Source organism: Gorilla gorilla, chromosome 9 (assembly GCF_029281585.2).
Source record: "Gorilla gorilla gorilla isolate KB3781 chromosome 9, NHGRI_mGorGor1-v2.1_pri, whole genome shotgun sequence".
Lineage (NCBI taxonomy): Eukaryota > Metazoa > Chordata > Mammalia > Primates > Hominidae > Gorilla > Gorilla gorilla.
The window spans coordinates 49,889,481-49,904,815 of record NC_073233.2 but is presented as its reverse complement, the minus strand read 5'-3'; the positions used below and the strand labels follow the sequence as shown (position 1 = coordinate 49,904,815).

The 15,335-nt window shown below is 42.1% G+C and overlaps 1 pseudogene; it reads right to left on the bottom strand.

Moving 5' to 3' along the window:
* Window positions 1-13,338: 13,338 nt before the first annotated feature.
* Window positions 13,339-14,632, bottom strand: LOC101126220 (C-terminal-binding protein 2-like; annotated as a pseudogene).
* Between the last annotated feature and the right edge of the window lie 703 nt (window positions 14,633-15,335).

The window sequence follows — 15,335 nt, the reverse complement described above, 5'->3', positions numbered from 1 at the left end:
AAAGAAATAAAATAATTCCATTTACAACAGCTACAATAAAATAAAATAACTAGGAATAAACTTAACCAGAGAAGTGAAAGATCTCTACAATGAAAACTATAAAACATTGATGAAAGAAATCGAATAGGACACACAAATAAACGAAAGATATTCCATATTCATGGATTGGAAGAATCAATATTGTTAAAATATCTATATTACCCAAAGCAATCTAAAGATTCATTGCAATCCTATCAAAATATCAATGACATTCTTCAAATAAATAGAAAAAATAATCCTAAAATGTATATGGAACAACAAAAGACCCGGAATAGCCAAAGCCATCTTGAGCAAAAAGAACAAAACTGTAGGAATCATATTACCTGACTTCAAATTATACTGCAAAATGAAAGTAATCAAAACAGCATGGTACTGGCATAAAAACAGGCACATAGGGCTGGGTGTGGTAGCTCACACCTGTAATCCCAGCACTTTGGGAGGCCAAGGCAGGCAGATCACTGGAGGCCAGAATTTCAAGACCAGCCTGGCCAACATGGTGAAACTCCGTCTCTACTAAAAATCCAAAAAAAATTAGCTGGATGTGGTGGTGCATGCATGTAATCCCAGCTACTTGGGAGGCTGAGGCAGGAGAATGGCTTGAACCTGGGAGGTGGAGGCTGCAGTGAGCCGAGATTGTGCCACTGCACTCCAGCCTGAGCAACAGAGCAAGACTCTGTCTCAAAACAAAACAAAACAAAACAAAAACAATCAGACACATAGAACAATGGAACAGAATAGATAACCCAAAAATAATTCTACACATTTACTATCAACTCATTTTTGACAAAGGTGCCAAGAATGTACATTGAGGGAAAAACAGTCTCTTTAATAAATAGTGCTGGGAAAACTGGAGATCCACATTCAGAAGAAAGAAACTAGACCCCTATCTTCCACTATAACAATCACATCAAAATGGATTAAAGACTTAAATATAAGACCTGAAACTGTGAAACTACTAGAAGAAAACATTGGGGAAACACTCCAGGACATCAGTCTTGGCAAAGATTTCTTGAGTAAGACCTCAAAAGCACAGGTAAGTGAAACAAAGATGGACAAATGGGATCACATCAAGCTAAAAAGCTTCTGCACAGCAGTGGAAACAATCAACAACAACAAACAACAATCAGCAAAGGAGACAAACCAAAGAATGGGAGAAAATATTTGCAAAATACCTATCTGACAAGGGATTAATAACCAGAATATATAAGGAGCTCAAACAACTAAGTAGGAAAAAAACAAATAATCTGATTTTAAAAATGGACGAAAGTTTTGAATAGACATTTCTCAGAAAAAGACATACAGATGGCCGATAGATATACGAAAAAAAATGCTCAAAATCGCTAATCATCAGGGAATTACAAACCAAAACTGCAATGAGATATATATCGTTTCACCCCAGTTAAAATGGCTTTTGTCCAAAAGACAGGCAATAATGAATGTCGGTGAGGATGTAGAGGAAGGGAAACCCTTGTACTGTTGGCTGGAATGTAAATTAGTACAGCCACTATGGAGAACTGTATGGAGTTTCCTCAAAAAGCTAAAAATAGAGCTACCGTATGAACCAGCAATTCAATTGCTGGGCACATATCTAAAAGATAGGAAATCAGTATATGGAAGAGATATCTGCACTCCTGTGTTTATTGCAGCCACTATTCACAATAGCTAAGATAGGGAAGCAACCTGAGTGTCCATCAACAGATGAATGGATAAAGAAAATGTGGAACATATAAACACTGAAATAGTACTCAGCCATAAAAAGAATGAAATCCTGTCATTTGCAACAACAGGGATGGAACTGGAACATGTTAAGTGAGAAGCCAGGCACAGAAAAACAAATATCACATGTTCTCACTCATATGTGGGAGATAAAAAAAAAAAATTGAACTCATGGAGATAGAGAGTGGAATGATGGTTGCCCAGAGGCTGGGAAGGGTAGCAGGGAATAGATGATAAGGTGGAGATGGCTCATGGGTACAAAAATACAGTTAGATAGAATGAATACGATCTAGTATTTGGAAGCACCATAAGGTAATTAAAGTCAACAATAATTTATTATATTTTAAATATTACCTAACAGAGTAGACTTGGAATATTCCTAACACAAAGAAGTAATAACAGCTCGGGGTGATGAATACCCCATTTACCCTAATTTCATCATTAAATGTTGTATGCCTGTATCACATGTACCCCATAAATATATACAACTATTATGTACTCATAATAATTTAAAAAAATCAGAGCTGGGTCTTCTGAACAAAGACTTCCGTGATAACAAATGAACTTTCTACCAGGAAAAGAGTATATCCTGAGGGGGAGGTGGGGATAGTTTATGGCTACCAAAAAACTAGAAAGAATGAATAAGACCTACTATTTGATAGCACAATAGGGTGACTGTAGTCAATAATAACTTAATTTTATATTTTTAAATAACTCAAAGAATGTAATTGGATTGTTTGTAACTCAAAGGATAAATGTTTTAGGGGATGAATACCCCATTCTTCATGATGTGCTTATTTCACATTGCATGCCTGTATCAAAACGTCCATCTCATGAAGCCCATTAATAAATATACCTACTATGTACCCACAAAATAAAAATAATAATAATAAATCTTTTTTAAAAGAGTACATCTGAAGGGGAACATGATGATGATGCTTGACAGGAAAATTTTTCACCTGATCAACATAACTAAAAACTGAAATTTGAGAGAAAGCAGAAAGGATGAATACCTATCTTCCATGATAATTGGATATTGTTGAAAACAAGCCTGGCATCCCTGAAAAATAGAAGCAGCAAAGTTCCCAATTAATAACGATATTTCTGTGGTCTTAGTGTGGGGCTGGACACCTTTACTTTCTCCTCTGGATCTTCGGGCCATCTACTGACTGGTCTGCCCCAGGCCCTGGAAGCTGATCTTTATGGATCCATTAAAGGGCTCTCAGGGCTTCTGGCTTTGATGGGGTTCAACCAATCAGAGTCAACCAGCAGGAGACTGGAAAGTGGGAGGAGAGTGAAGTCAGGATATTTATTTTCTGGCTGCCTCCCAGCTGGGTCTCCTTATGCTGGCTGCATCTCTCTTCTGAGACCACAGCTCCCATCATGTTGGGCTCTGCTGTGGCAACTCTTCTCAGTCTGGTATCTACCCCTCTTCTTCCACCTTTGGGTGTTGGCATAGTAAGAGATCCCACTGTTGCTAGCTCCATCCCTTGCTGGTTTCCCTTAGCCCTGAACACACCACTTAACCAGTTCCTTTATTAAACTCTCTGCAATTACCCATCTGAGAGTGCCGTCTGCCTCCGCCTGGACCCTGACCAATACAATAATCTAATAAATGATATAAAGTTGAAAGTGTAACATGAGGCTGGTAGGAATGCAAAGTCTTCACCAAGACTTGGTTGGATGAGGCTTTTGACAAGAATTCTATGGTAGTAGGAATTCCCTTCATGCAAATAAATTGGTGTCATTGCAGTGGGTCAAAGAGTAAAACTAAGTTCATTCATTTATTTAAAGAAATATTTACTGAGTCTCTGCTGTATGCCATGCACACTACAGTAGGGACTGGGGAGTCACTGGGGGGCAAAATGGAAAAGGGTCCAACCCTTATGGTATTTTCAGTCTGGTGAGAGAGAAAAGCATTAATCACATGATCACAAATATAAATATACAGGTAGAAACTATGACAAATCCTTGGTGAGATAACAAGTTTCCCTGAGAGGATCTAATAAGAGGCTAATAAAGCGTCAGAGAAAGCTGCTTTGAGAAACTGACAGTTGAGCTTAGCCCGGCAGAGGGCAAGGGGGGCAGAGCAAAGGTCTTGTAAGCAGAGGTTGAGCACATCCAAATTCTGAGGCTGGGAGGGTCTTACAGGCATCTAGTGAATCTAAGAGAGGCTTCTACAAGTTGAAATTTGGCTTTAAGTGCAATAGGGAGGCATTGCTGAGTTTTGAGCAGGAGAGTAGCATGATTTAATGTAATGAAAGCTAGTGGAGGCACCATGGCGCAAACTAGTGGGGAAGAAAAGAGAAACAAGGGATGTTGCTCTGGGAGTTCCCAACTCCTGGCCTGGCTTCCAGTGTTGTGCTACTGTCCTTTCCAGGAAGTCTTGAATCTAGCTGAGGGGCAAGAGGCCAGCTGGGCTCATTGGCACAGCCATTGGGTGCCCTATTCTGTCATAAACATTGTAGTGGATTTAATTCTTGGCCTGATATGCTTTTTCAGAAAGACGAGAAAGCAGGAGGGGACCTGTTACTTGGGACCCAACTCTGATGAACAAGGAAGAAACTGGTGAAGTGGAAGTATCTGGAGGAAAAGGGGAAGTTCTAGGGAGAAAGGGACTTGTGATCTTGTGGTGCATGTGCACATGCGTGTTTGTGCGTGTGTGCATGCGGTGTGTGTGTGTGTGAGAGAGAGACAGAGAGAGACAGAAACAGAGAGAGAAACAGAGATATGCTAGAAAAGCAAAGCTTACAGACTTCTGGAAGAAAATAGGAGTTACTAGCTTCTGGCTAGTGATTCAAAGAAAGAAAGTGACTTCCAGGCACAGGAATCATTACTGTATGAGTTTGCTAGGGCTGCCATAACAAGGTGCCATAAACTGGGTGGCTTAAACAACATACAGTTATTGACTCACAGTTCTGGAACCTACAAGTCTGAAATCAAGCTGTAGGCAGGGTTGGCTCTTTCTGAGGGCTAGCAGGCCAGGGTCTGTTGAATGCGTCTCTCCTTGGTATATAGGTGGCTGCCTTCTCGCTGCCTTCTCACTGTGTCTCCCTGTTGTCTTGCCTCTGTGCGTGGGCTTGTGAGTACCTGCATGTCTGTCTCTGTGTCTACATTTTCCTTTTTTAAAAACTAAGAGCATTAATCTTATTGGATTAGGGCCCATCATAATGTCTTCACTTTAACTTGATTACCTCTGTAAAAATCCTATTTCCAAATAAGGTCACATTCTGAGTGAGGTCCTGGGGGCTAGGACTTGAACTTATCTGTTTTTAGGAGGCAGAATTCAACCCATAACAGCTAGCAAATGAAATCCAAGCAGAACTTAACCTATTCCTCCGTCAAACATGCATCAGGTGCCTATTCTGTACCAGGCACACTGTAAGTGTGGTTTTGGCCCCGAAGGAACACTGGACTTGTGGTAGAATACTGATATGCAAAACATGTAATGCAGGTTAACAAGTGCTATGATAAGTCTTTCTACCTCTATGACACAGTAATAAATGAAAGCTTAATGTAAAATTAGAGCTAAGTTCAAGTATGTGAAACAGTGGTGGCACAAAGAAAGGGTGGTCAGCTCTACTCAAGGGAGTCATGTGCTGAGTCTCTAATATGACAAAGGAGCGGCCCAGGCAAAGAAGAGGAAGAGAGTTCCATTCAGAGGAGAATCCATGGAGTGGGTGAATGTGTCATGTTCTTGTGGGTAAAGGTAGAGCTTCAGGGTCATTGCAGAGAGATGGAGGTTAGAGAAGCCAGATCATGAAGCACCTTGTATTTGGACTAGGAATGTGAACTTTATTCTGGAAGCCTTGCCAGACGTGTGTGGGGTAGGGTGTGTGTGTGTTCAGGGGGTGGGTAGTGGAGATCATCTAGGTAGCAGGATTTAAGGAAGGGAGTGATGTTATCAGATTTGACTTCTGTGTGGAGAATGAATTGAGGGGGTTGTGAAGGGACTCAGAGAAGCTAGTGAGTGGGCAGAAGCAGAGTACAGAGAGAGAACAGAGGGCTGGACAGGACAGTAGGGATAGAGAGTACAGAAACTGTTGCAGAGTATTAGTGATAGAACTGAAATCTGTTAGTGACAATGTAGTTATGAAGGACAAGGAAACGGGAAACTTAGGATGACTCCTGGCTATCTGGTTTTAGGGTCTGTGTGGACAGTGATGCCATTCACAAGAAAAGTACTTAAGGAGGAAGAGTAGATACTGGGGGAAGAGGAATTCTGATGTGGACATGTTGAGATTGAGATGTCTGTGGGAGATTGAGGTAGAAATGCATGTCAAAAGTTGTTGGGCTTAAAGTAGAGAGTTGTTAGATATACAGTCTGGAAGTCAGGGCAGAAATCCAGGTTAGAGATGTATACCTGGGAGTTGTCAGTAGTTGAAGTCATGGACTTGGATGAGGTTGGTAGGGCGAACCATTAGTGTGGAAAAACCATGTAGGGCTCAGGAACAAAGCCTGGAGGAAAAGTGCATTCCTTGAGGAAAAGTTCAAGTGGGACAAGGAGCCTCCAAAGGATATAGAGCTGGGATGTCCTGTCTTTTGGCTTCGTGGGCCATATTGGAAGAAGAATAATTGTCTCAGTTCACACATAAAATACACTAACACTAATGATAGCTGATGACCTAAAAAAAAAAAAAAAACCAAAATCTCATAATGTTTTAAAAAATGTGTTGGGACGCATTCAAAGCCGTCCTGGACTGCATGCAGCCCATAGGCTATGGGTTGGACAGAGATCAACCAGATGATTCTGGAGAATGTCCTGGGGAATGTGTTGTCATGATGGTTATGGAGGAGAGAGACAATGCTGTCCAGTGCCCCAGAGAGATTAGGTAAGGAAAGAGATGAAAAGAATCTTTGGATTTGGCCATACGGTGTTCATTGGTTACTTCACCGAAGTCAATTTCAGTGGAAGGAGGGCAACAAAGGTTAAATTGCATGGACAGAGGAGTGAATGGAAGGGGAGGAAGTGGAGATTAATAGTATAGATGATTCTCGTAGAAAGCTTGGCAGACCCTGGCTAGAGGGAAACAAAAGATTTAGTTTTTTTGCTTTTGTTTTTGTTTTTCGTGAGAAAAGCTTGGTGGTGGTCTATAATGAATGAACAGAATAACAAGAGTGAGAAGTTCAAGAAATAGGGGAAAAGGGGAAGATTTGAGGAGATGGAAAAAGATGGAATCCACAGCAGAGATGGATGGGTTACTCTTGTAAGAAAGAGATGGATGGGTTACTCTTGTAGGAAAGATATAGAAGAGCAGGTGGGGGTGAGTCCAGAGACCTTACATGGATAGGCAGAAAGTTGAGAAGTTTCTTTTTTATAAATTTATTTATGTATTTATTTATTTTACATATACCTATAAACAACATTTTGAAACTTTTTTAATATTCAAAGATTGATTACAAACTTCATTAAATTCCCTTCCATTTAAACTGTAATTACAAATTTAATATGATTCTTTTCAATATACTTATTTTTTTTGAGATGGAGTCTTTTTTATTTATTTATTTTATTATTATTATACTTTAAGTTTTAGGGTACATGTGCACAATGTGCAGGTTAGTTACATATGTATACATGTGCCATGCTGGTGTGCTGCACCCATTAACTCGTCATTTAGCATTAGGTATATCTCCCAATGCTATCCCTCCCCCCTCCCCCACCCCACAACAGTCCCCAGAGTGTGATGTTCTAAATAATCTTGTCTATGTTTTTCCCCCTAAAATGTAAGTAGTGAGTTCATCTCTGGGAAGTAAGATGAGAAATGGTTGGACAGTAGAGAAGAAAATTGATGGGGAGGAAAAACACTTGAAAGTGGGGTGTATTAGAGTTCAGTTGCAAATAAGAGTCCATTCTAGCTATTATAAACAGAAGAGGACTTAATACAGTGAATTGGGTGCTTACAGAATCACTGGAAGGGCTAGAGGGCCAAACACTAAACTGAGACTCTAGGAATGAATCCAGGACATCTCATCCCTGACCTCCCAGAGGAGTTGCTGCCTCTACCACAGTCAAGACACTGAAGAGTCTGGAAGCCAGTACTGGAACTGTTGAATCTGGGAACATTCTCATTAGCTGTGATATGGGAATCAGGAAGCTGTGACTGCAACTTTTGGATACAGAGGGAGGGTTTCAAATTCAAGTCTCTCCAGGTGTTTCTCATAGGCAGACCTAAGTAACAATTTGAACTCTATTTGCAAAGGACTCTGGGAAATTTTTAGATTTTTTTTTAAATCTCTGCAGTATAGGAATACACAGTTTTATTTCCATACTTAAATTCTAATAAAGCAACAACACCAGTAGCATCATGCTCCTACCTAGTATAACTATCCTTTATTACAAACACCCTCCCTTCCATGTAAGCATGTGTTCATCCATTCATTCACAGTAGGTGCCAGAAGTGGTGTTGATATGGATAGTAAATAGACAAGATCTGGAGTAACAGCTACAATTGAAATTACAATCGAATTGTTCTTACATAATCTTCCATCATTCTCCAAGTTCAAGATACATCTGCACAAGCCAAAGAGGTAAGTTAAATGAGCATATGATAGGTATCACTAGGGATTTTCTGGTAAACTGGCTCTTAGAAAAGGAAAAAAATACACCCTGATGTGTACTGTTTGCCAATTGCCATGGTGTAAACACTCCCACTATGGCTGATGTCAAACTACCAACATGACATCACTGAAAATGAAGTTGTGAGGCAGTGTTAAAAATCTCATGGTAACTATTCTCATGAATAAGTGATAACAACGATAAAAATTCTCATGAGCCTGTACTAGCTGATTCCAGCCCACCGGTGGGTCATCGACCTTGCATTTTTCAAGTCTTCTGTGGTGGCACTAATCTCTGTTATTCTCCTAGAAATGTGACATTGGTTTTGATTTATTGCTTTGTTGGGAAGAAGAGTCACTAGGAGTTTTCACTTGGTCCTTCCTATCTTGACAGTCTTTAATCAATAGGCCAGGAAGTCAGTGTGGAGAACCTGCCTATTACTGAGTATATATATTCCAACTATACATTCGGGACCTGGAGAGATAGCTACAGATGGGTATGCATCTATTTGGCCCACTATGAAATGGTTTGGGCCCAAAAGCTATTAGTTTCCTGACTCCCGTTAATTCCCACTCAACCCATGGCCAGGGACAAGCATCAGCTTAAAGCCAGTAATAAGCACTGAAAAGTGTGGTATTTCTCTTTTCTCAGTGCAGGGTCACTCTACTAAATGACAATTCCCTTGGGGGAAAATTGGGAGGAAGATTTACAATATAAACTTGCACTGTCATATGCTACAGAGTACGCAGTATTTCTAGTCACCTGACTTTAGTGTGCGAATTTAGTGAAAAGTTATGACCCCCTGATTCTACAATCAAATAGGACCTTAATGCAATACCCTGTATATTTTAGTCTTTGGTATCCACGGTCAATTAGCCACCGGCACAGGTCTCTGTGTGTCAGTCTATTCCGACTACTACTCTGGCCCTGCTGTCTTGAATGTCCACTTCACTTGTAGTCTGTGTGTTACTACATAGTCAATGCTGGGATCTCATTATCCCCATTAAACTTCAGGAACACATGCAATGACAGTATCTCCATCATCATCCCCAGCATATATGCTATTTTGCAACTTAGCACCTTTGAAGGAGGCTGGTACTCTCCTCATCAAAGTGTTTGTCTCTGTCTAGATAAAGGGAGAGTCCTCTGGTCCCTCCCAGGAAATATACAGATGTAACTTGTTTTATTTTGCTTTGCTTTATTTCACTTTGCAGACATTGTGCTTTTACAAATGGAATGTTTGTGTCAACCCTGTGTCGAGCAATCTATCAGCAACATTTTTCCAACAGCATGTGCTCACTTCATGTCTCTGTGTCACATTTTGCTAATTCTCCCAATATTTCAAACTTCTCATTATTATTATATCTGTTATGGTGATCTGTGATCAGTGAGCTTTCATATTACTGTTGTAATTGTTTTGGGGCACCACAAACTGTGCCCATATAAGATGACGAACTTATTCGATAAGTGTTGTATGTGTTCTGATTGCTTCATCAATTGGCCATCTCTCTCCCTCTCCTCTGGCCTCCCTATTCCCTGAGGCACAACACAATTGAAATTTGGCCAGTTAATAAACCTGCAATGGCCTCTAGAACACTTGCATATCTCTCCCTTTAAATCAAAAGCTAGAAATAATTAAGCTTAGTGAGGAAGGCATGTTGAAGCCAAGATAGGCCAAAAACTAGGCTTCTTGTGCCAGTTAGCTAAGTTGTGAATGCAAAGGGAAAGCTTTTGAAGGAAATTTAAAGTTCTACTCCAGTTAACACACAAACAATGGGAAAGTGAAACAGCCTTATTGCTGACGTGGAGAAAGTTCTAGTGGCCTGCATAGAAGATCAAACCAGCCACACAATTCGCTTAAGGCAAAACCTAATCCAGAGCAAGGCTCTAACTCTCTTCAATTGTCTGAAGGCAGAGAGAGGTAAGGAAGTTGCAGAAGAAACTTTGGAAGCTAGCAGTGATCGGTTCATGAGATTTAAGGAAAAAAGCTGTATTCATAACATAAAAGTGAAGGGTTTGACAGCGAGTGATGATGCCGAACTGCAGAAGCTCTGAAGCTCTGAAGCCAGGCATTGACTCCTTCTCTCTAGCTGTGAAACCCTGATATGGTTTGGATTTGCGTCCCTGCCCAAATCTCATGTCAAATTATAATCCCCAGTGTTGGAGGAGGGGCCTGGTGGAAGGTGATTGGATCATATGGTTTAGATGCTGCAGCAAGTTATCTAGCTAAGATCATGCATGAAAATGGCTAACACTAAACAACAGATTTTCAATGGAGATGAAGCAGCCTTCTATTGGAAGAAGATACCATCTAGGGGCTTGTATTAGTCCATTCTTGCACTGCTACAAAGACATACCTAAAACTGGATAATTTGTGAAGAAAAGAAATTTGACTCACCGTTCCACAGGCTGTACAGGAAGCATGGCTGGAGAAGCCTTAGGAAACTTACAATCATGGCGGAAGGCAAAGAGGAAGCAGGCACAACTTAAATAGGGGGAGGAGGAGGAAGAGAGCAAAGGGGGAGGTGCTACACACTTCTAAACAAGCAGATGTCTGGAGAACTCTGTCATGAGACAGCACTAGGAAAATGGTGCTAAACCATCAGAAACCATCCCCACGATGCAATCACCTTCCACCAGACCCCTCCTCCAACACTGGGGATTACAATTTGATATGAGATTTGGGCAGGGACACAAATCCAAACCATATCAGGGTTTCATAGCTAGAGAGAAGGAGTCAATGCCTGGCTTCAGAGCTTCAAAGAACAAGCTGACTCTCGTTAGGTGATAATGCAGCTGGTGACTTTAAGTTGAAGCCAATGCTCATTTATCATTCCAAAAATCCTAGGGTCCCTAAGAATTAGGCTAACTCCATCGCCATAAGCAAATCAACACAGGAACAGAAAACCAAATACCACATATTCTTATTTATAAGTGGGAGCCAAACATGGAGTACACATGGGCACAAAGAAGGAAACAATAGACCCTGGGACTGGATTGAAGGTGGGGGGTGGCAGGGGGGTGAGGGTTGTATGCTTGTAGTTAAAGCAAGGATAAGCCAGTCACATGTGATAGATTCAATATGTCTAGCTCTCTAAATCTTTGGATGTCTTCTACATTATACATAGGAATATTTTGGTATCTCAGTTACATTTGACTATTACAGAGTCCAGGTTTCAGTTTTATGCTCTTCTCTCCCTACCCAAGCATGGTTAGGACATATTCCTATGCCTATTCTCCAGGTTTTTAATTGGGATATAAATTTGCATGTTTTGGCATGTAAGCATTGTCTGGGTACAACTTTACAATTGGCTCCCTGTGCACAGAGATGTTTCTAGTCATGGGTCTGGAGGATGTGTAAAGCAGTGGGGGTGGAGAATAGTCATAAAGTCTTCTACCAGGAAGCAGGACCATCTTCATCAGGTAGGATAAGAGGAATTGTTTCCACTGGTGAGAGAGCTTAGTAGAGTTAAGGATTAAGGGTCTTCAAAATTAACTGAGTTCCCCTAAATGTCACCATTCTAATCTTTGGGAATGGTCTTTCCTAATCATTGCTCTAATTTTCACATATGAAATCTGGTGAGGCTATGAATTCAATCTATGTTGTAAATCAGCAACCTATAAGATAAGAATCTGTGTCTAATTTTCAGCTACATCAGCTCACTAGCTCTAAGAGATAAGATATTATTTTAGGACAATCATAAGATGTTCTTTTAGGACAATTATAGGAAACCCCTGGTTCCTGGCTGTATTTTGAGCCATGAATTTAGAACCCTGAGCTTTTTATTATATTACTTTAAACTCTCTTGGATGGTTAGAAGTAGCCAGCCTACCTCATAGACCTCATATTCTTCATGACTGTTGAACTCTGCTATGGCTTTCACCATTTGATCTGCCAAAGCCATTTCTCTTTTTTTATTTTAATTACTTTTTATTGAAAACTGCACTGAACACTAAATGTCCACCTTTCCAATAAACAAATTACAGTAATGGCAACTCACACTAAAACAAAATATACTTCTGTTAGACATTATTTTTCTGTTTGGGACAATTTTAAAGTTTTTCTTTTATCACAAAAACAGAATTGTACCTGCACAAAGGCTCAAAATAGGCCATCTTTTTAAACAGAAAGGCAGTGATTCACAAAAGATTATGAATAGAACATGTAACTAGTTGATACAAATCTAATAGGATTTGTTAAAATAAGTCACATCTAATACATCTGAAGTGTTCTTGTATAAAATATCACATGAAGAAAAGAAGATTTTATCAAAGTCTAAAAAAGTGGGTTTGTTCATTATTCTTCTTGAACTCTTTTAGTTCAAGACTTTCCACTCAATAAAATAGCAGAGGATCTGAAACTGAGAACATATGTGTGAGTACAAATAGCTTGTGAAACTTCATATGTTTTTTTTCATCATCAGAGGGTTTTACTGAACTTATAACCAACTTGCCTGCTCAGTATGCAGTTCAGATGTGAGAGACGCTTCTCTGTACAGGAGCCTGTACTGTCTTCAATCCTATGCGTGCAGGTGTGTACCACAGGGAAAGAGTTTTCTCCCCATTTTGTAGTAATGTGATCTTCCTATTAGCTAGGTAACCAGCCCCTGTAGAATGAAGGGACTAGAGTCACAGCATGGGGATTTCCTCTTAATATTTTTTTGTTTTGATGTTTGAACTCTTGATGCAACATTCTAGAGCAGGGTGTTCAGGACCTGCTGTGCCCAAGGCACTGATAAAGGAGAAAGCTCTACTTATTCTTTGTGATTTGATACACAGATGAAAAACTTAACACATAATAACAGAAGTTGGTCGTTAATAAATCACATCCTCATCTTTCCGCGCTTCTGTAAGCAGAGGACATCTTCAGCTTTCTAGCTCTCGCAGTTTTAACACTGCAGCATCAATGATGCGTATGTCCAGAATCAGTTAAAAAGACCATCAGATTCTTTTTCTCTTAGTTCATCTATGTTTCACTGTCTCTCGGTCCCAAATGCATCTGAATGATTACTTTTCGGCATTCTCTGCTATTCCTCCTTGGGGTGCTCTCTATTGTCCCCGTGTTTTGTGGACTGGTTGGGAGAGGGCGCTTGGGAAGGATGTGCCACTGTCGGGAGGTTGTGAGTCACTGGGATGCCTCCAGGGATGATCCCTTCCATGGCTGCAGGAAGTCCGCCTGGAGCCACACCCACGGTGCCTGGTGGATATCTGTATGTGGCACTATTGAGCTCAGGATGAATTGTTTGCTGGTCTACTGACCAAGGCGCTGATGTGACAAAGAATTCCTTGTTCACACAGTTTCTTAAGCTTTCTGGGATGCGACCTTTGATGGCTCGGCGGAACTCGGTGGCAGCTGCCTCCCCTCATCTCCAGCGACACCTGCTCGCTATACCAGGCAGTGTGAGGAATGCAGATGAGATTTGGGGCATCTTTCAATGGACCCTGAGCAAAGCTGTCCCTCGTAATCCTGCCCTCCTTGAGGGCCTGTGCTAAGGCTTTCTCGCCCACCAGGCCACCAGGGGCTGCGTTCAGAAGGAATGCTCCCTGCCTCATCTGCTTTATAGTAAAGTCATTGATGAGGTGGTGGTGATGTTCATTGAGACTGCAGTGCGAGGAGACGCAGTAACTCTGATACAGCAAATCCTGCAGGGTGTAGGCCCTTTGAATGCCCAGGGACCGTTCTATCCCATCCTGCAAGTAGGGGTCATAAAATATGACGCTGAATCCAAAGGCCTTGGCTTGAAATGCAACCGCCTGCCTCGTGCGACCAAAGCTCATGAGACCCACAGCGTCTACCCATGGATGCGGACCACTCCCGAGGCCACCTCGAGGATTTGCTCCATGCTCTGAACCCACGCCCCTTCCCGCAGTGCCTGGCACACCCACGTGTTCCTCCGGTACAGATTGAGGATGTCGCAGACGGTGGAGTCGGCTGTCTCTTCCAGGGCTCCGGACGGGATGTTGCACACAGCAATTCCGAGCTCGCGGCAGCCTTGATGTCCACGTTGTCGTTGCCACTGTCTATCCACACGATCACTCTCAGGGCCTTGAACTTTTCCAGGTCCTCCCTGGTGAGGGTGATGGTGTGGTACATCGTGGCGCCCACGGCTTCATTTAAAACCGTCTGGTGGACCTCCTGCGAGGACTGTGTGTCACAGAAGGCCATGGTGGCCAGGTTCTTCAGGATGGGCATCTCCACGGTGCAATCTCGGCAGTCCAGCAGCACCATCGGGGGTGGGAGTGCAGGGGTCCATTCATGATACCTTCACAAATTCTGTCCAATCGCTGTCTCTTGACTTTGTGCTTATCCACAAGGGCCATTCCGTATGGAATTTTGCAATTATCAGTTCAAAAGGCAAAGCAGTCCTCTGAGAACTTATGGGAACTCGCAGGAGTCTGAGTGCCTGATGCCACTATGAACCCATTCGCTTGCAACGCAGTCACCATCACACAGTCAATCAAGGAAGCTCACCACGACCCCAGGTCTGGAGTGCCTGCAGTCTGCAACACCAGGGGGTAGAGGCAGCTCCGGCCCCGGGGAGCCAGGTCCCTGACCCTGCTCTGAGCCTCTGAAGCGAGCTGGGGACCCACCCGGGGGGTCCGCGTGGTCTTGAGGCCCCTCCCTTGCTGGGGGACCCACGGACCAGAGGGGTGCCGGGCACCCGCTGGCGTGAAGCAGCGTCCGTCTGGACCCCCGCCACCCCAGTCCCAGCTGGTCTGCCCAGCCCATTCCTTTAAAAAAACTACTCTATTCCATGTGACCACAGATGATACATTAGGACAAAAACTGCTCTATGAAGAGAGAATAACAGAACTCTAACATGAAGTATAGTGGCAAAGGAAACCAGAGAGCTAGGTGGAATAATTCACAAAGGACTTTGATATGGTTTGGCTGTGTCCCCACCCAAATCTCAATTTGAATTGTAGTTCCCATAATCCCCACGTGTGGTGGGAGGGAATTTAATCATGGGGGTGGTTACCCTCCATGCTGTTCCTCCTGATAGTGAGTTCTCATGAGATCGGA